This window comes from Leptopilina heterotoma, unplaced genomic scaffold (assembly GCF_015476425.1).
Source record: "Leptopilina heterotoma isolate Lh14 unplaced genomic scaffold, ASM1547642v1 Lhet_242, whole genome shotgun sequence".
Taxonomy (NCBI): Eukaryota; Metazoa; Arthropoda; class Insecta; order Hymenoptera; family Figitidae; genus Leptopilina; species Leptopilina heterotoma.
In genome coordinates this window covers 1151364-1173895 of record NW_025110957.1, presented here as the reverse complement: position 1 = coordinate 1173895, position 22532 = coordinate 1151364, and the positions used below count along the sequence as shown (strand labels likewise).

Here is a 22532-nt window from a genome sequence, read left to right as displayed (position 1 = left end):
AAATACGTTGGTATACCAATTTTCATTAAAATCGGAGGTCCCCCTTATTCGGAAGTATATGAATTTTGAGTTAAATTTATAAATCATAAGAAACGTGTAGTACATTTCAAGCAAACGTAACCTAAAGAAAAGACTAAATGCTTTATTATATTAAAATAATTGTGTTTATCCAGTTTGGCGGTTGAAATATTTGACTATAAATATTTCTATTCGCCCGCGTTTAGCTTAAAGCCTAGGAATTAAGCTAAACAACGGATTTGCCTTTTCGCCTACGCCATATATATACTACCACCAAAAAAACCAAGTTGTTCATTTGAGCCTCCCAATTCAATTTATTACTCGATCTGCGCTCGGACGATCAGTATAAAGGCAGTCGAGAGCTCCAAATTATGAAAAAATTAAAAGTTAAAATAAAAATTTTTTAAAAACACTATCTTATAAAGCATGAAAATGCGCAACTTTTTTCTCTTGGGAATTTTTTTGTAAAGTAAATATTGTAGACACTAGAGACAAAAAACAAGAAAATTTTCATTACTCAATTTCATTGATTTTTAAAATATAAATCGTCATAAGTTGGACAAATATTAACGGATTCTTACAAAAATTGGTATGCATGCGTATTAAGGTCTGCTAAAGATGATAAGATGATAAAAATATTGAAAATGACCCTTTGTTAAATAATATTTTATTATAAATCAATGCGCGATGGTAATGACAGTTTCCTTTTTCGTCGACGAAAAGTCTGCACGGAATTTTTGAATTGAATAAACTTTCAGTGAGAAATTTGTTCATTAGGAATCAAAGAAGTTTTTTAGAAAGTTTGGTGCAAATGGTGCAAAGGGTCATTTTTAATATTTTTATCATCTTATCGTTTTTAGCAGACCTTAATACGCATGCATACCAATTTTTGTAAAAATCCGTTAATATTTGTCCAACTTATGACGATTTATATTTTAAAAATCAATGAAATTGGGTAATGAAAATTTTCTTGTTTTTTGTCTCTAGTGTCTACAATATTTACTTTACAAAAAAATTCCCAAGAGAAAAAAGTTGCGCATTTCAAGCTCTATAAGGTGTTTTTTAAAAAAATTTTATTTTCATTTTTAATTGTTTTCATATTTTGGAGCTCTGACAGCCTTTATATGATCGTCCGAGCGCAGATCGAGTTATTGAATTGGGAGGCTCAAAATTTCATGATCATTTAGCTTTATCAATATAATATATTCAAATTGCTTAATTTTTTTTATCATAGAATAATTATTTTAAAGTTATTGTGATAAAATTTCAAAAAATATAAAATTTGAATTATTTGTTAAAAATTAAAATTGATTAATTTTATAAATATTGATAAAATGTATACTTTATATACATGAATCGATTCTTTTTCATGCCAGGGATATAATTTTGACAAGAATTAATTCTGTCTGATTTTAGGTATTCGGACCGCAATACACCTTTAAATTTTTATCAAAATTCGTGAAAAAGTGTAAGAGAAAATTTGTTCACAAGAATCGGTGACATACATACACACACATCCGGACATTTGTTCCTCTTGACGAAATATATATACTACACTTGAAAATTTGTAAAAATAATTGATTCTAAGAAATTCGAAAATCGACATCACTATAAGGCTTTCTTTGAGAGGAAGCAAAATTAACCAAAATAAAAGTGGAGTTTTTTCAAAAATCAAAAATATAATTTTTTTCTTTAATATCAACAAAGTATCGAATAAATTTTCTTTAAAATTTTTTTTTAATGGAAAGTGTGTTTTTTTATACATTGTTAGAACAAATATATGTTCTTACACATTTATGTCCAAACACAGATACTTTTCACTAAATCTGCTAACGTACAATTGGTAAGCATCTTTTAAATTACAATAATCGAAAACATTGTTCAGATTCATGCAGAAACGCGGTTATAAAATGAAAATTTTGAAAGTAATGTAATGTATATCATATGACAGGTGGGCCACTGTAATCGCTCGGTTCGCTCTGCTTGCTTCTGCCCTCTACTGGCGACTGGCACTATTTACCGTTTGTGCGCTGCATTGAAATCAGCCTACGTCGCATTGGACTCATATTTGACAGTTCAACTTACCTTATTTTCTTAAAATTTCATTTTTACACTCACTATTATTATTTTCTCATTCCTTTAACTTGTATTTTTCTCTTTTTTTTAAAGCTTAAAACTTGCACCGCATTGGGACTCTTTGATTTCCGTACTCACCACGACATCCAATGAGGTATTTCGCAAATTTCGTATTGGCAGGTTGGCACTCGCAATACCAGGGTTGCCACAAAATTTTAACTTTGTTTTTCCCTGATTTCTAGACAGAATTTTGACTTTTTCCCTGACACTAAATAAAATTCTGATTCACTCTAAAAATAATTAGATACTGAGAAAAATGTTCTAATACATTTATTTGCGAGTTTTTTTAATTGTAAAATTCTTCGAAAACAATTGTTTTATATATCATAATTATTTAATCATTATTATTTATTCATTGAAATTAAGATTTAAAAAAATTTTAAATTCACATCTTATTTTAAAATTTAATAACTTATAATAATTAACGATAACCCAGGGATAAAATTATTATTTTATATAATAATATTGTTAAGTACTTTAACTTCTTCGAAATTATTTTCATCATTTAAATTCAATTATTATTTTGTAGAATTTTTAACTAAAAATGTTTTTTAAATCAATTATTAGATAAAAGTACGAAAAATTAAGATTTCCAAACATTTGAATTTGAAACCTTTTCAAAACTCAATTAGTTCTAAAAATCCATACTATAATGCTTATAATATTAAATTATTATCTAAAATTTTAACCGAAATTCATTTTTAAGTCAATTTTTATTAGAAAATTCTACGAGAATTCAATTATTTAAATACAAAAAAAATAATTTAATCAATAATTGAATGTTAATCAAAATTAAATTTTTACAAGGAATTTTTTGATAATAATTTCATTTATGCAAAGTATTTTATTACTTATCAAAAGAATTGAATTTTTGCGAACGATTTGATTAGAATTTTTTTAAAATAATTTAATTTCCAAGAAGAATTTGATCACTTTTAAAAATAAATGAATTCTTGTCATGAATATATTGTTATTTATGATAATAATTGAATCATTGCAACGAATTATATTATTTTATTGAATAATTGAATGTTTCTTCAATCTGAATTCTTTCGTCAAGTTTTAATAAAGTTTTTAAGAATAATTGCATTTTTTGAGGAATTTATTTAAAATGGTATTAAAAATTTATTTAAAATTTTGCCGTGAAAATAATTGAATTCCTGAATAAAAGTTTATTGTTTATGAAAATAATTAAATGTTTTCATAGAATTGTATCAAAAATTTTTTCCAATAATTAAATTTTATGAAAATAGTAAATATTGAAAATTATTGAATTACGAAAAACTATTGAAAATAATTAAAATTTTGCAAAGAATTTTATTTAAATTTTTTAAAATAATTGAATTTTTGGCGAAAAATTTTGCTATTTTTAAAGATAATTGAATTCTTGATAAGATATTCGTTAAAATTTGTAAAAATAATTGATTTTTTTCGAGGAATTTTATTACTTTTGAAAATAATTGAATTCTTGTGATAAATATCGTTATTTATAAAAACGACTTGAAATTTAGCAAAAAATTTTTTTTAAATTCCTAAAAATCATTGAATCTTTCTGAAGAATTTTGTTATTTTTGAAAATAATTGAATTAAAACTTTTGAAATAATTAAATAATATTAAAAAATTTATTCTGGTCAGAAAAAGAAAAAAATTTTGAAGCTTAATGCAAAAATCCAATCGACTTTGACACCGCCTTTAAGTACGAGGACGAAAAAAAATTAATAACAAAATTCGTATATATTTTATTAGAAACACTGAAAGAATTTTAGGCAGGCTGCTGGCTTTTCATGTCCGAAATTAGTGCCCCTTGCGCAGGTCTCGCAGTTCACCTCAAAAAAGCGAGCATCTACTCCTGAAAGGTGAGCAGCTGCCCCTGAGGAGTTGCTGCTTACCTTTCGGGAGTAGATTCTCGCCTTTTTGAGGTTAACTGCGAGCTTGAGGTAGCGAGCTCTAGCGGCACTCATGTAAAGCCTGGAGCCTCCCCAAAATTCTTTCAGTGAATGAGGCGAAAATTAAAACAGGTCAAACCATTACTGCTACTACATTGGAAATTTAGACACTGTTTAACAATTTATTTATTATCATTTTAAAAAAGGCCTTAAAATTTATTTAAATAAGGTCGTAGTAATATTAATTCAAGTTGAACTAAGTCTTAACATAACTTATGGACATAAATAATCTCAGAGTAAAGTTACCAATGATTCATTTATTTACTTTTAGGGGAGCTAACTACTTATGGTGATGTTTAGAAATATTTTGCATTCCCGAGTCGAAATTTAGACCCTACTTAGCCTCTGAAAATGTAGGGCTTATTCAGGTTTAGCAGTCGTAAAGTAGGGTCTGATTTCAATACAATTTTTAAAAACTAGACCCTCCTTTGACTCCCAAAATAGGCTGAAATTTGCCAATCTTCCATTTGGAGAAGCAAAGGAGGGTCTACTTCTAAGAAACCTATACCGTACTTTTAAACATCGTAGACCCTACTTTCATACTCCTAGACCCTACAATTAGAAAAAGAAAAATTTGAAGATTTGCTCAGATTCAATTGAAGCACTAGGGATGAGTAAAAGTGGAATTTTATGTGTTTTATAGCGTCTATATACACGAAGTGTATATAGACGCTATAAAACACATCAGTATTTATGAATTTGGAGTACTTTTTGCATTTGCAGTGTTTCAAGTAATGCATTAAAAAATAATTCTAAATTTTCTTTTAGAATGTAGGGTCTAGGAGTATGAAAGTAGGGTCTACGAGGTTTAAAAGTGCGGTATAGGTTTCTTAGAAGTAGACCCTCCTTTGCTTCTCCAAATGGAAGATTGGCAAATTTCCGCCTATTTTGGGAGTCAAAGTAGGGTCTAATTGTATTAGAATTAGACCCTACTTTACTACTCCTAACACTCAATAGACCCTGAAAATTCAGGGTGAAAGTAGGGCTTAAATTTCGACTCGGGTTTTACAACGAAAACTCAAAAAATACATTTTCCCTTGTCTTTACTAAAAATTTGTCAAGAATGTGATCATTTGTTTTGGAATGATATAAACAAAGGTTGTAGAAGATTTTCTAGACATTGCAGCGAATTTGAAGGCTTTTAAGTACACGTGAAATTTAAAAGCTCCCATTACCCCCAAGCTCCCATTACCCCACGCTCCCCTATGTTCAGAAACAGGGCCTAAAATTTATTTGAATGAAGTCAAAATAATTTAACATTTTTACTTTAAATTACTATCAGAATTTGATACCACCTATTTTGAGAAAGTTGAAAACGTAAATTTGTTTTTTCTTTAGATCTATCTCTTATTAATGACAATCAGAACCTCCGTAACCGTCAGAAAACAAAGAAAAATAATTCTTTTACTATAAAAAAAATTTGACTAAAACAAAGAAACACATTTTTGGCATATTTTAGCCTTTGCAATTTAGGAGGTCGGTATGGGACCACCCTCCCCTACTATTCTTTCTTCTTACTTTTAGTAAACATTTGAACACTTATAACTTTCTGGTTTTTACTATGTGAAGGAGGGTCTCAAATTCTTTCTGAATTAGCAAAAAAGTGGAAAATGATTTACTAATTTTTTTAACATATAAAAAATTTTTTTTCATAAACATTATTGGTTTAATAGTTTTGTGTGATTGTAAGGAGCAATATCACCTGAAAGAATTTGGAAAAAAATATGAATTGCACTTTTTAAGCAGTGTTAATTAAAAAGATTGCTTTAGGTGTCCGACTACACTGCGAAAAGAAGTATCTTATTTAAGATGTTTAAAGTATCTTTGTACACATTTTCATCATATTTTTTGGGAAAAAAGTTTTGAGGTTAACTATGGGCTTATATGTAAGACATTTTATGCATCTTAGTTTTTAGTAACTTAAATTTTTTTCGCATCTTACAATTCACAAGTATCTTATCGCTAAACATCTTATTGAGACAGAAACATCTTAATTTAAGATACTTTAAAAAACTTACAGAAGTATCTTACTTTTTTAAGATAGAAGAAATATCTAAGACGTATAAAACATCATAAAAATCAGTAAGATACTTTAGAAAACATCTTATTTTAAGATGTAAGATACCATTTTTCCATCTTACATCTTATTTTAAGATATCAAATAAGACACTTATTTTTGCAGTGTATACTGTCGTATTCTTACTTGTTTATTTACAAATTTGTTTAACGAATAAGAAATTTTTATTGTAAAACTAATTGGTATAATAGTTTTGTCAGACCATAAGGAACAATAACACGTGGAAGAAATTTTAAAGAAATTTTAATTTCAATTTTTAAACCGTGTGTGTGTATCAGCGATTCTTGTTGACAAATTTTCTCTTTTACGTTTTGACGGATTTTGCTAAAATTTTGTAGATGTAGGTATTAATATTACGGTCATGAATATCTAAAATCAGACACAAGGATTTTCAAAAATAACTTTTTTCTTTATTGAAACTTTAATTGATTCTTTGTTTATTATATTGAGGTAGCTAATTGGTCATGAAATAAACAACTTATTTAAACTTATTTTCAATAGGAGTAAATAGACCCGTGCAGAAAATGCCCCACTTTGCCCTATTTAAAACAGGGTTCTGGTCGGGGCCTCGACAGTTTTCCCTATTAAAATTTTTTTTTTTTAATAAAGTTTTTAGAATTCCTTTTTGTTGTAGAAGCTATTAACAATGAAAGGCAATCATTATTTAAGTTATTTAATAATTTTTTTATTTTATGGGTTTGACTAGAATTCCTAGCCAGAACCCCAGGTAGGGTGTTAGATAGGGATTTTAGATAGGGTACTGATCAGGGCCTCGACAGTTTTCCTTGCTTAAATAAAGTGTAAAAAAATTAAATCTCTAAAATTAGTTTTAATAAAAAATAATGAACAATTGAAGAATACAATTAAAGGGAATAATTATACTATTGTTTTAATAATTTTTTTATTTTGTGGGTTTGACCAGAATTTCTGGCCAAAACCCCAAGTGAGGTGTTCACTAGATATTAAATAGGGCTCTGATCAGGTCCTCGACAGTTTTCCTCGTTTGAATAAAGTATAAATGAATTAAGTTTTTTAAATTAGTTCCCATAATAAAATTATAAACAATTGAAGAAATTAATTAAACGGAGTAATTATACTTCATTTTTAAGAATTTTTTTATCTTATGGGTTTGACCAGAAATTCTGGCCAAAACTCTAAATGCGGTGTTCACTACATATGAAATAGGGCTCTGATCAGGGCCTCGACAGTTTTCCTCGTTTTAAAAGCATGTAAATAAATTTAATTTTTTAAAATTAACTTTTTTAAAACAGTTATTTAAGTTAAAAAAGCGTGTTCTTTTAAAACACTTTATAAAATAATTATGGTAATATATTTAAAAAATGAAAATACATATAATTTTTTTTTCTTTAAGTACAATATTATAATAAAGTTTATTTATTAATAATAACAACTAAATTATAAATAACGAATAATAATAGTTATTAAATAATTAATTATTATACATTTATTTAAAAATAAAAATTATTAATTTAAAAAATAATAATTAATAAACAATTATTAACAAATTATACTTAATGAATTTTAATAATTATTAATTTATAGGATGAATTTATCATTTGTTTTGTATATATATTATATTATTTTAATAATAATTATTATTTTATATTATATTAGCTTAAAGTGAGAAAATGATTCAGAGAGATTGTTAAATTTAACACCTTCAATATTTAATAACTATTTTGAATAAAATATTTATTAAATAAATATTAATTATTACTTATACATTTAAAAACAAAAATTATAACCTTTATTAATATTATAAAATTAAGAAGGCAGAAAGGAGCGACAACCTCCAAAAAAAATGAATTAATCATAAAACCAAAAATGATATTTTTCAAAAATTTTTAAGTTTTTCTATTCTTGAAATTATATTATTTTTATCATTTTCACTTTTAAATTAGTCAAAATGACTATAATACCTCATTATGTTATGTATAAATATGTTGTATATATAATGAATATGTTCATTATGTTTCTAATATAATAATATTTTTAATTACAGTAGTTTTATTGTAATTTCTATTGAATAAAATTAACCTCACATATAGGGCAATTTTAAGAAAAACTGACGAGGCCCTGACCAGTTTTTCCCTAAGTAGGGCATTGGTCGGGAACAGCATCACACACTAGTCGGGCGCTGGTCAGTTTCTCTACCCAGAGCCACACCAGAGATCGGGAAAACTGTCCAGTACCCTATCAGGCCCACATTTTAATTTCTGCACGAGAATGCTACTTGTTTTCTGACAAAAAAACCATATTTTTTATTTCAATAAATTTAGACACAAACATCTTAAGATATAACCAATTTAATAATGTAAATATGAAAGTATAGTTAGAGTTAAATATAATTAGAGATTTTTTGTAAAAAATGCGATTTCAAAGTCTGGAGTTCAAGCGAACTTCAATTGAAGAACAATTTTTTAAAGGATTTTACAGTTGTACAATATGAAGTACAAATTCTATTCTTTAATTATAGACCAAAATCATTCACACATATTCAGTATTTTCTTTAAATTTTATATAAATAATTTCTCTTACTCTAAATTATTTGCAAATTGCAAATTCATCGTATTCAAACAATATAAGTTTATTATAATTATTATTTATTAGCAAATTAAATAAATACATTTAAGTACCTACTAAAAAATATCTTTTTTAATTTGTAAAACATGTGACATCACAAATGCGTGATACCCCCCATGTCCCATTTTCCTGGACCCCCCTTGGAGCTGACGTAATATGTGGATAACCCCATTATTATATTATTATGATATACTTATTAATTAATAATTAATAATAATCAATAATTAATAATAAATTACTGAAATATTGGATGTTACTGTTGATGAATGATGTTTTTAAAAATCTTGGAAAATATTTCAATACACTGAGAGAAATGGATGGTAAGGTTTTGATGGTTAGAAGTAGATGTTACCCGGTATAATCATTATGTTACTGAGTACCAATAAAGATGTTATAAAAATATGGTTATGTTACTCACTACAATCAAAGATGTTACTCTGTACAATCTAGATGTTACTCAGTACAATCTGGATTCTTGTCTGTATTTGTAGCAACAAAAAAGGTATCCCGTACCATCATTATGTTACCCAGTAACATATTTTTCTCTCACTTTAGTTAATAAATTTAACGATATTGTTATTAATAGTGGTCGGTTTAATTTTTAATACCATGATAACAATTTTTTTTTATTTTTCTAACTTCTTCGCAGTATTGATTGAGTGTGTTACCTACAGTTTTCTGCCAGTACTGATTTTAACACTTTTTTAACTCCGACATAGTATTGATTCGGTTTTGAAGTCAGTATATTCCCAGTACTGATCAGGTAACGACGGTCAGTACTGAGTATGTGTATTCCTATTAGTGGACAACTGTGCGACAATGAAACTTTAAATTCTTATTGGTTGAACAGAGTGGGACTATTTTCAATCTTTGGAAATGTGACGCTTTATAAATTAATTTCACCAATAGAAAGCTACGTTTTTCACTGCATGTGTTATGAAAAATATATTTTTGCTGCTTATCGGAGTATCGTACAGGGATCATTTTAAGCTCACATTTTTCTGTTTTGAATTTCAGCCTATAGATGTTTAAATGTTAAACGTTTGATCAACTTTCATAACACAACGGCATATGCATTAAAACTAAAAATGCACCCTTGTGGTCATGTGGTCCTCTGTACGAACGATGCGTTTCTTTTCCCTAAGTTGTACTTAATACAATCATAGAAAATATTAATAATAAATGAACTTACTGATGTACCGAAAAAATGTGAAATGTCTACAAAAACTATCCTAAATAATAATAACATATTTTTATTAGAAGAATAGTATGAAGTAGAAGAAGTTTCATTTTATGTAGTCATAATCATTCTTTGTAAAACAACTTATTCTAATTGTGAAGTGAAGGAAACCATATTCTTCTATCCTAAATTTTATTATAAGAAATTAAATAATATCTTCACTTTGTATTATTATTGTATGCTATAGCAGCCGACAATTCGTACAATATATGCATCAGTCATAAAATTTAATGTTCGAAATCACTAATTTGCTTTATTATTTAAAATAATTTTTGTTGTATAAAAAATAATTAACACATGTAATTTAAATTTTTTTTCGAAATATCACGAATCTTTCAAAACTTTTCTATATGTCCTATTAGAACAGTATTATTAACATTGACAAAATTTTAAACGTGTTTAAGAGAAAAACAAGATAGGGTTTCTGCTGTGTAAAAGTATATATATATATATATATATATATATATATATATATATATATATATTTTTATAATCATTTTGCTTCCTCATGGAAAAGGATTTAAATTTAAAGAAACATCAAGATTAAAAAACTAATGCTTATAATAATTTCAATATCTTTTGATAATAAATTGATTGATTTTCTCAATTCTGCAAGAGCACACTTATTTTTTTGATCACAGAGTACACTCTGGATCAATATGATGCTTTTATTACTTCTTTAATCAAGTATAATTACAAAAAAAATGACTGCATCGACTGCCATCAGAATTTTTTGAGATATATACTTGAAAATAAATATAAATAACTTGAACGAAAATTAACTATTGTTAATATTTTTAGACCGGTTAAAAAATCCAAGAATAAAAATTGTTTTTAAAAAAGTTGAATTTTAAGGAGTAAAATGTAAATTTTCAAATTATTAATACATTAAGCTAATAATTTATGTGAAAACTCTAGAAGAAGAAAAAACTCTAAACTCTAAATAAAATAGAAATAAACTTGTACCTATTGTGTCTTCAAAAGAAATTTTTTTAAAATTTAATTGTTGGGTTGCCCAACACCGATTTTGAATGCATCTAAACGATAACTGGATGCTCTACAGTTAATGACAAGCGATTATTTATTTATTTATTTAAGTAGTAAACGGGACTATGCCCTTTCGTACAAAGTAGTCTTAATACTAATTTTATTGCACTAAGCAAAATTACTAAATATTATCAAAAATGAAACATAACTGGCTGAACTTAAAAATAGTGAATTACATATCTCTAAAAGCAGGAAAAAATTTGGTAAAAGCACCATACAAAATATCATAAAGAATATCAACCAATTAATTACCAAAATTATCAAAAAAAAGAAAAGAAATAAAAAACTATAAAAAGATTTTGATTTTAAAATTTAAATATTGGTGACTGTAGATACCTTAAAAAATTTTAGGACAATTCGTCAAAACACATCCGAATGATTGTTCCCCATATTGAATTCTATATTATGCGAACATTCCAAATTTGGTAAAGTAATAGATTATATGAAATTTGGAGAACGACATTACTATGAAGCATTCTATGAGACAGCAAAAATTCGAAAAAAATGCTCGGTGAATATACCTCACGGAGAACATAACTGATTCAACAGTTCGAATAAAAGGAAGGAAGTAAAGAGTTGAAAGACGGAAGGAGAGCGCAAAATGTAGTAGACAAAACACCGATAAGAAAATGACGCTGGAACAGTTTCAAACCACGCCGTGTCGGGGAAATAAATTGCAAAATCTGAATTACTGATCTATGGTCGCACAATTTAGAAAAGAAGAAACCAAAGAAAAGAGGATTTTTCTCCAAATTTAACTCAATTTCACGCTCAAATGGTTCTTAATAAGTTTTATTTAATAAAAATACTGCTAAATAAACTTTGCGCTTTTAAAATTAAACCAAAAGTGAATTAAAAAACTTTTGTTATACATGTTAATTGAAAAAAAACCATTTTTTGAAAATTTTAAAGTAAAATGATAATAAAACTGAAATGTAGGAAAAATATAATTTCGTTTACATTAACAGAAAGTAGGTTTTCGACATTTTGAAATTGGAGGTCGTCTGATAAAGTGCGTAATCAACATTGCTTAGTGCATTTTAAATTTAAAGTCGCAGACTTTTATTAGCAGTATTTTCTAAAACCTTTGAAACCATTCATTGACACTTTAGAATGTAGATTTTATAAATATGCAGTAGCCGATAAGGAAATAAACTTTAATTCTCGTAAATGTCGTATAACATAATCTGTTTTTTTTTTACTTTTCCAACGTCGCTGGTAGTGCATGTCAAAAATATTTTAAGAAACATGAATAATGCTGAGAGTTTAGATTTGAAAGAAATTACGATGAATTTCGTGTATAAAGAGGGATAAATAAATATTATCATTTAAGCATATATATAGAAACTATAGATAAGCACCTTAATCCTGAACAAAAAAAATGTCAATTTAAATTTCAACATATAATAAAAATTTATTTTTTTAAATAATTGCATTGATAAAGAGTAATTTAATTGGTAAGTAAACAATAAATAACACATGAATTCGTTGATATTTAAAATAAAGTTGAAACTAAATAAAACAATAGTATAATTATGTACTTCGAAAAATTGATTCTTCAAAATAATAATTAAATCTCAAAGTATTAAATAATTGAAAGACCTCTATTAATTAAATCATATTCCATATTATATTATTGACCGCACCTTAACTGTTGATCACTTATTTATATATATATATATATATATATATATATATCCATTTTTTTAAATTTTTCAAATAATTATCGCATTTGAATGAATATCTTATTTTAATAAACATTTAATAAAGAAAAGTTTCTACTCTGGACATTTAAGTTTTATGAATGACAATTCATTTATTATAAAATAAAAAAAAAATATTGTCATTCTTTGTTTAATACAATGTGATTTTAGTTGAAATAAAAACAATTTCCATGAGTTTAAAGTATGACGTTTACTACGATTTTTATTATTCCTCCAATTAACTTTTACTATCATGTTCGGTAAAATTTTCACTTACAATATTAATATTCTTATCTTTTCTTTATTAACTTTAAATATTTATGAAATATGATATAAATTCACAATATTTGGTTAAAACTACTGTTGAATTTAGTTTTTGATTTCCGAGTTTCTATATATATGCTTAAAGAAATATTCACGAATAATTTTTTTTAATTCACAATCTAAAAATTTGCAATCACATGAAATCTGTTGCATTTAAAATTTGAATTGAGTTTTGCATGATTTTTGAATATGATACGATTTTTTCATGATCTTCGTTAGGATTTTTAGATTAATTTGCTATTATTATCTAAAAATTTTCCAGAAATGTGAGAATAGAAAACAGTTTTCACCTTACGGTAATGAAGAAGAAAACAGCATAAATTTATTGTCAGCATTTTCAACGGACTACACACGTGGAAAAGTATTCCTGTTTTTTTTGGGGGGGAACTTGTCAACTAGTTTAAAAAACTATAAGAGCTATAGTTGATCGGATTTGATGTTGGATTTTTTTAGCCATTTTGAGTGTGCGTCGAAAGGCAGTTGTGGGCTTGGCTCGTTGTCCTTACTTCTTCTCTCCCGCGCACCTATGCCATCAGACACACACACACTTAAACGAAAAACTTACACACGCACATGCACTCACACATCCAATTTCACCAATACACAGTTGCATGTGCACGCATACATCGAGCTCTCCCTCTCCATCTTTCGCCTTTCGTTCTCTCCTTTTCTTCCGTTCCTTCTCTTCTAGCAAGGCGATTCTCTAGGTATGTAATTGCTGGAAAGGAACATTGACTACTCACTGTCGTCACCGTCGCTCGAGAATCCCAAGGAACGTTCCTGTCGGCAAAATTTGATTTTTCAAACAATGTGATGATTATTGTGACTTCTGATAATTTCTTCACACTCTTTTTCTTTATTTTTTCAATACATCTTGCACTGTAAAATTTTGCTCCACTTTACACATTTTTTTTTAAATGAAGCTAAGGAGCTTCATTTAGTCACACACAAAAAAGAAGAAAAAAACAAAGTGAAAACAAACACACGCCCTCTATCACGAATGCATGCCCCAAGGTCACTATGTGATTAATACGAAAATCTGGAGAACCGCGCAGAGACCAATGCTACCAATACCGTTCTCCAGCACCTCCTCTTTTCTTCACTTTCACAATAATGTTTCCCCTGTAAGAAAATGACCATCAATTATCATCACTAACAACAATGAGTTATGTCAGTGTCGTGATGCCGGCAAGTGTTAACCGGTCACTGATATAAAAAGATTGGAATTGATAGTACTCGGAACAACTATACAGGACCGAGAGGCAGTATGAGCACACAGGGTATTAAAAATGGTTATTCCACTTGCAATAAAAACTTCTTTTTTTTTGTCACTTCACTTATTCCCGTCCACTACTGACTTCTTTAGCGATCAGTTTTTTGCACTATTTGTTAACATTTGCCCTTCCATCATATAAAGAAGGCAGGTACCCTTGAAAATTTACGCTGTGTTCCAATCGCCTGGTTTATATCTTGGATGTTAAAATTTGTATTTTTTTTCCTTTTGTTTCGCACACTACACTTATCGCACACAACTCGGAGGGAGAGAGACTTGCTAGCCAGCCAGCCAGCCTCGCTGCCAGTTACTCCGGCTGGAAATACGTTTACGACTTGCGTTGGGTCGCGCTGCGCTCCCGTAACTGCATCCGCGTCCGCCAGTTCGGCTTGCGCGCTAGAAGCGCCGCCATCCGAACACGACCCCCCTCCACCATTCAAAGGTTACCACCACCATAAGCACCGTCGCGACGCTGGTGCACCTCAACAGGGATATAGGCAAGGCAAACTCTCGCATACGTGACGCGCCAAAGCACGCCACACTAACACAGAATCGCGCGTGCTTTTTCGACATTTCTTCATGTGTGTATATGCGTATTGAAGGAGCATATTTCATTCTGTTGATGGCAGTGTGTTTGTAACTTCAACGTGCATTGTTGACGGATTTACTGAAAAAAACTCCTTTTGGCATTACGGATTGAAATAATATCAAATTTGCGATAGATTTTAGATATTTACTAATTTCATTTTTTTAAAATTGATGACATGTCTGAAGGGTACTTTCTTTACTCACTGTATAACATATAGGTACAGAATGTAGCGATAATTCTACAAGTCGACAAAACTATTTAGAAGAAGCGAAAAGTTAGTGTTTTACAGTTCAATGTGTGCAACTGCTCCAAACAGTATTTACGCTTTCAAATCAATCCATATACACTCGTCTCATCAATGCATGCGTATACTGTTTGAATTAGCTTGGGCGCGACTTTTTACTCGATGGTTTTCCATTTTTCGCCTGTTTACACTGCAAAATTAAAATTATATGTTTTAGGTTATTTAATCCTCAGAACGTCTCAGCTTTTGACATAATAAATCAAAAAATTAGTATGGTCCGTACCAATCTTTAGTATGAACCATATTAATTAGTTGATACGTTCATACGATTAAGTAACATATAAACACTTCGTTTTCCCCTGTTTGAAATTAACTATAATAATCTTCGTATATCTGTGACAGTGAAATATGTAAACATCTTAGATGTTCAAATTTAATATCTAAGATATTGGAAAAAGACTTGTTCAAACATAACCTCACATTTACAGATAATACTTTATTAAACCATAACATTAGCATCTTTTCCTAATATCTAGTATATTAAGATTTTTAATATCCAGTTTTCTCAGTGCATGGCAAAAAGGGTCAAGCAACAATTTCATGATTTTACAGGAAACGAAAATAATACATTTAAAAATTTTCCTGATCATTTAAGAAAAATCTAAAAAAAACTGTTTGGAGATATTATTTCGCTTTACCAGTAGAAATATAATTTATAAAGACAAACCTACATATTAGTGAGAACAATAAGTAAAAGTGGACCATCCCGTGCAGAAATTAAAATGTGGGCCTGATAGGGTACTGGACAGTTTTCCCGATCTCTGGTGTGGCTCTGGGTAGAGCAACTGACCAGTGCCCGACTAGTGTGTGACGCTGTTCCCGACCAATGCCCTACTTAGGAAAAAACTGGTCAGGGCCTCGTCAGTTTTTCTTAAAATTGCCCTATTTTGTGAGGTTAATTTTATTCAAAAGAAATTACAATAAAATTACTGTAATTAAAAATATTATTATATTAGAAACATAATGAACACAACATATTTATACATAACATAATGAGGTATTATAGTCATTTTGACTAATTTAAAAGTGAAAATGATAAAAATAATATAATTTCAAGAATAGAAAAACTTAAAAATTTTTGAAAAATATAATTTTTGGTTTTATGATTAATTCATTTTTCTTTTTGAGGTTGTCGCTCCTTTCTGCCTCCTTAATTTTATAATATTAATAAAGGTTATAATTTTTGTTTTTAAATGTATAAGTAATAATTAATATTTATTTAATAAATATTTTATTCAAAATAGTTATTAAATATTGAAGGTGTTAAATTTAACAATCTCTCTGAATCATTTTCTCACTTTAAGCTAATATAATAAAAAATAATTATTATTATTAAAATAATATAATATACATACAAACCAAATGATAAATTCATCCTATAAATTAATAATTATTAAAATTCATTAAGTATAATTTGTTAATAATTGTTTATTAATTATTATTTTTTAAATTCATAATTTTTATTTTTAAATAAATGTATAATAATTAATTATTTAATAACTATTATTATTCGTTGTTTATAATTTAGTTGTTATTATTAATAAATAAACTTTATTATAATATTATACTTAAAGGAAAAAAAATTATATGTATTTTCGTTTTTTAAATATATTACCATAATTATTTTGTTAAGTGTTTTAAAAGAACACGCTTTTTTAACTTAAATAACTGTTTTAAAAAAGTTAATTTTAAAAAATTAAATTTATTTACATGCTTTTAAAACGAGGAAAACTGTCGAGGCCCTGATCAGAGCCATATTTAATATCTAGTGAACACCCCACTTAGGGTTTTGGCCAGAATTTCTGGTCAAACCCATAAGATAAAAAAATTCTTAAAAATGTAGTATAATTACTCCGTTTAATTAATTTCTTCAATTGTTTATAATTTTATTATGGGAACTAATTTAAAAAACTTAATTCATTTACACTTTATTCAAACGAGGAAAACTGTCGAGGCCCTGATCAGAACCCTATTTAATATCTAGTGAACACCTCACTTGGGGTTTGGCCAGAAATTCTGGTCAAACCCACAAAATAAAAAAATTATTAAAACGATAGTATAATTACTCTCTTTAATTGTATTCTTCAATTGTTAATTATTTTTTATTAAAAGTAATTTTAGAGATTTAATTTTTTTACACTTTATTTAAACAAGGAAAACTGTCGAGGCCCTGATCAGAGCCCTACTTAATATCTAGTGAACACCTCACTTGGGGTTTTGGCCAGGAATTCTAGTCAAACCCCTAAAATAAAAAAATTATTAAATAACTAAAATAATGATTGCCTTTCATTGATAATACCTTCTACAACAAAAAGGAATTCTAAAAACTTTATTAAAAAAAAAAATTTAATAGGGAAAACTGTCCAGGCCCCGACCAGAACCCTGTTTTAAATAGGCAAAGTGGGGCATTTTCTGCACGGGATTTTGGGGTTGCGTCAAATGCGCACATTTTGTTATAAAATTAATGGTTAAAAAAATATGCAGTTTAAAGAAAAACTGAAAAATTAGTTTTGTAATATTGAATTGATGAATTAAATGCAAAATAGTTTGCTTTAAAAAAGTTGTTTGTTTTCAAGAAAATTGTTAATTAAATGTTAACTTTTGAAAATAAACAGTAAAGAAATTTTCAAATGCAAACTACAAACAGGAATATTTAAAAATTAAAAAAAGAATATAATATTTAAATTGTTGAAAATTAGATAAAGAATAAAACTATTTCTAAATAGATGACACAATTTTTCAGCGAAATTTAATATATGTTTAATGATATCAAAAAGAAAGCAATATTTTTAACCATATTAACCTATTCATAATAATATTCATTTCTTTTGTTTTTCAACTGAATTGCATTGTAAGTAAAAGTTTAGGCTATTTTTTTATTCTTATTTTTATTAAAAACGACTTTAAAAACAATTTACAAGAAAATCCTTTTACAGAACTGTGTAAATAAATTTATCTGATTTTTTTTATAAAAAAATCTCTAATTCGAAAAATTATTGCTTGACCCCTTTTATCATGCCACCCTTCAATTATTTTTATTTTATAATAAACTCAAAATTGTAATGATAAATAGAAATTATCAGAATTTTTTTCACTTCTTTTCATTAAAACACTAAAATTTTGTTAAATATTATATTTTGTCAAATTGAAATTATGCAGATTTTTTTTCATTACTTCTTAGCAAAATTAGAAAATTGTTAAACAACTGTGATTAAGAAATAGAAAATTTATTTATTTTGCATTATTTTTGTTAATGAATCACAATTTTTTTAACAAAATTATTATTTTTTTTTAGAAAAAGAAGAAAAATATTTGCACAATTCTTATTTTTAATCTTATTTTTGGAACAGGATTTTCCACAGGAATTAAGACATTCAAAAATTCAAAATTCAAACCTTTTTTAAATTAAACAACTTATAAAAGTATTGTTATAAAACATGAAGATATTGATTGCTCCGAGTCGAAGACTCGGAGTGATCGATTTCTTCATGTTTTATAATAATCAAAAGATGACCGAGAGATAAAATCATTCTTTTATTTTATAAACATATAGTTACTGTAATTTCATCAAAATTATTTTCATCATTTTAATTCAATTATTATATTCTAGAATGTTAAATTATTTTTTATGAAAATAATAATTGAATTCCTGAAAAAATGTATTATTTATAAAAATAATTGAATTTCTGTAAAATTTTTATATATTTATGAAAATAATTAAATGTTTACATACAATTTTATTAAAATTTTTTTAAATAATTGAATTCGTTTTGGGAAATTTTATTAAAATTTTATTTATAAAGATAATTGAGATTTTTACGAGAATTTTTTTCAAATTTTAAACATAGTTGAATTTTATAAGAAGAATTTTATTTTTTTTTTTTGAAAATAATTGAATTTCTGTAATTATTTGTAATTTCTCCAAAATTGAATTTTTTTTAGTGTTTTCAAGAAAAATTTAAAAAACCGCTGCCAAGTTGTACATTTTTATAATTTTGGTGTTCATTTCATGAACACTTTGCTTCCTGATACACGGAGAGAGAATATATATTAAATTTTGTAAAAATATTTTCAAATTGGGGAAAAAGTGCGACAAAGCGAAATTTTGATATCAAAAAATACTAAACTTTAAAAAAACTTATGTGAAATTTAGTATAATTATATCAAATATCAAGAATATTAATTAAATTCTAATATAACTTTACTAAATTTCATATAAGTTTTTTTAAAGTTTAGTATTTTTTGATATCAAAATTTCGCTTTGTCGCACTTTTTCCCCAATTTGAAAATATTTTTACAAAATTTAATATATATTCTCTCTCCGTGTAGAAATAATAATAATTGAAATATAAGAATAACTTTTTATAAAAGGGTTAAAAATCATTAAATCTTGGTCTAAAATATGTGTTTTTATATATTCTATAAGATGGTAATAATAGTTTAATAATTACACATAAATTAATAAACAAGAATGTTGAAAAAATGATATTTTCCACAATTTTTGATTTTTCAAATACCAATAATTTCATAATTTCTGTCCGAATCTGGTTCAAAAATAGGTCAATCGAAGCGTTTTTTTAATGCTCTTCAAGTTGGTAATAATTTTTTGAAGTTACTTTTACATAATTTAAAAAAAATTTTTATAAAAGTCTTATTTTTAAAAATTTTAGATTTTTAAAAGTTTAATATCTCCGGTTAATATGGACAAAGAATGTTCAATTGGGGCTCAAAAGATGCGTCTGAAAAAACTCTACAAAACTAAATACAAAACAAAACTAAACTTCTACATTTTTTAACAAAATTTTTTAAAAAGTCTTATTTTCCAAAATTTTTGATTTTTAAAAGTTTAATATCTCCGGTTAATATGGACGAAAAATGTTCTATTAGAGCTCAAAAGATGCGTGTGAAAAAACTCTACAAAACTAAAGAAAAAGATTTATAAGTGTCCTAACACTTTTTTAAGTTATGTCCAAAAAACGTTTTTTTACTGAATGAAAAATGCAAAAAAAAAATAGTTAAACTTCATGAATCGGGCTGAAAATACTCTCATTTTATGTCCCCCGGGGAGACCTACAATTTTAAAAAAAATTGAGGCCTTTAGCTCTTTCTCGTTCTGAGATATTGAGGCAAATGTAATGATAGTACACACACACACACATCGGGACAAATTTTTAAAATTCGTTTTTTGGACTTCGGAGCTCAAAATACGTCGAAATTTTTTTTTATTTATTTACAACATTTATACGGGGAGTTCCTGTGCATATATAAAGTACTAAAGTATTAGGCATAATAAAAAAAAATTTATAAATATGTCAAAAAATGACAATCCAAAATTTTGCTAATACAAAGCTTCCTTTATGGGGAAGCAATAGAAAATTTTTAAATTCTATTATTTTTCAAATTGCTAATTTTTTTTTTTTAAAGTTAGTAAGAAGTTAGCCGCGCTCTTTAGCGCGCGAATTGTTGCTATAGTGATCATATTAAATTTTGAAACACAACGTCTTTGGGGCCGTCCATAAATTACGTAAGACATTTAGGGGGGAGGGGGGTCAGCAAGATCTTACGAATAATAGAAAAAATGGCGCTAATGTATGTAAAATATCTTACGAGGATGGAGGGGGGGGGGTCAAATTTTCAAAAAAAATGTCACGTAATTTATGGACAGCCCCTTTCAGTGTAGCGATTAAAACTTCTGAATATGAGACGCAATGTTTGTGTCCCACTGAGACAAATAAATATCACATTTCATTTTAAGATATTTCTTCATGGGTTGTAGATATGCTTCTTGGCCCACCAAAAATAAATATGCTTTTTTAATTCGGAGATAATGATTAGGTACTCAGTTTACAACCTGAAGTTGATTTTATAGAAGAACTGTTTTCAAAAGAGGAGTAATGTTTTATTGTTTATGTGGTTGAAAATATACAGATCGTAAGGCGTACACATATAGGTACGCATATATATATGCATAACACATCTCTGCAATGAAGTGAATTGCACGGATTAGAGAGATTGCTCGATATACATATTTAATAGTAGTTGACGTCTTTTTGACGATGTCAATTCTACTGCTTATTTAAACTGACCTAATTGGAATTTTTATTTATTCCTCTAACACTAAAACTTTTTATATTTAAAGGTCTAATCAACTATATCTTTATCAGTCGAAAAAAATTATTTCGTTTCACATAAACAAAGAGCAATTTTTTTCTGTAACAATAAAGTTTTTTGTTTGTACAAATATAAGATATGGGCATATCTCTAGAACTTTTAAACTTTATGTTTCCGCTTATTATTATATTTTAAAAATTATAAAAATAATTTTAAAGTACCCGTCATTTGATAAATTATATTGTGAATGACTTCAAACGTTAAATTTCATAAAACGAAACTCATAATAAAAACCCACATTTTTGAAGGGCACATGTTGAATTTGACTTCTAAACAATTTTAACTCATTGTAATCTCTTCTCACACATTATAGGTAAAAGTGTACAGAAAAATCGTTAACCTCTACACAATTCATAAAAAGTATATATTTAAGGAAGAATATGAGCATATGAGCTTCTACTGTCATACTCATTGTTTCACGAAAAAAGAAAGCATTTAACTCACAAATTTGCCTAAAATTTATTATTTATATATTTCTGGGGTCCTCTATATATATATATAGAAGTTAGTTTAAAAAAATTGTAAATGGCGAATTCTGGTTTGCTGATTTTACGAATTTGAAATAATTTTTAAAAATTTTTAAATTGAAAATTTAAAAATATTTTATAAAATATGGTGGATACATTTTTGAAAAATTGGATCTTTTTTGCATGATACTTGTTATTTCGTCGGTTTTAACAAACATTTTTTAAATTTCGTCCGCCATATTGGATCCGCCATTTTGAATTTTGAAAAACCTCATTCCCAAAAACCCCCAGATTAAGTTTTTTTTTTAACTGAATTTTGTAACATCTGCAGAGAAATTGTAAATATTCATATTAATATTATAGTGTTAGAGTGAATAATAAGATGTTATAGCTTCGACAAGAAAAATCGATAACATCAAAATGGAAGAGTCTATAAGTAACAGCAAAGACCATTGCGCTGAACAATATTTTAAAATAAATAATAAATAATGCTTGAACATTTAATTTCGTGAATCTAGGAAAGTCATTGCTCAACGAGAAAGAAAATCATTTTATAACGGAGTTGCCTAAAACATATATACATATTTAATATGTACGAACACGTTTGAAATAGATTATGACTTATCGCTTAT

General features: G+C 27.0%; 1 protein-coding gene across 7 annotated transcripts in view; it reads right to left on the bottom strand.

Annotated features, from left to right (window-relative positions):
* The window catches only part of LOC122503059 (mushroom body large-type Kenyon cell-specific protein 1), a 256145-nt gene extending 241384 nt beyond the window's left edge, over positions 1–14761 (bottom strand). For 5 of the 7 annotated variants that reach the window (XM_043613471.1, XM_043613475.1, XM_043613478.1 and 2 more), the window contains exon 1: positions 13840–14761. The gene's annotated coding sequence lies outside the window, so the exon portion shown is untranslated. Of the gene's footprint in view, positions 1–6304; positions 7005–13386 lie in introns of those variants that run through there. The other 2 variants (XM_043613472.1, XM_043613474.1) reach the window with 2 other exon arrangements.
* Between the last annotated feature and the right edge of the window lie 7771 nt (positions 14762–22532).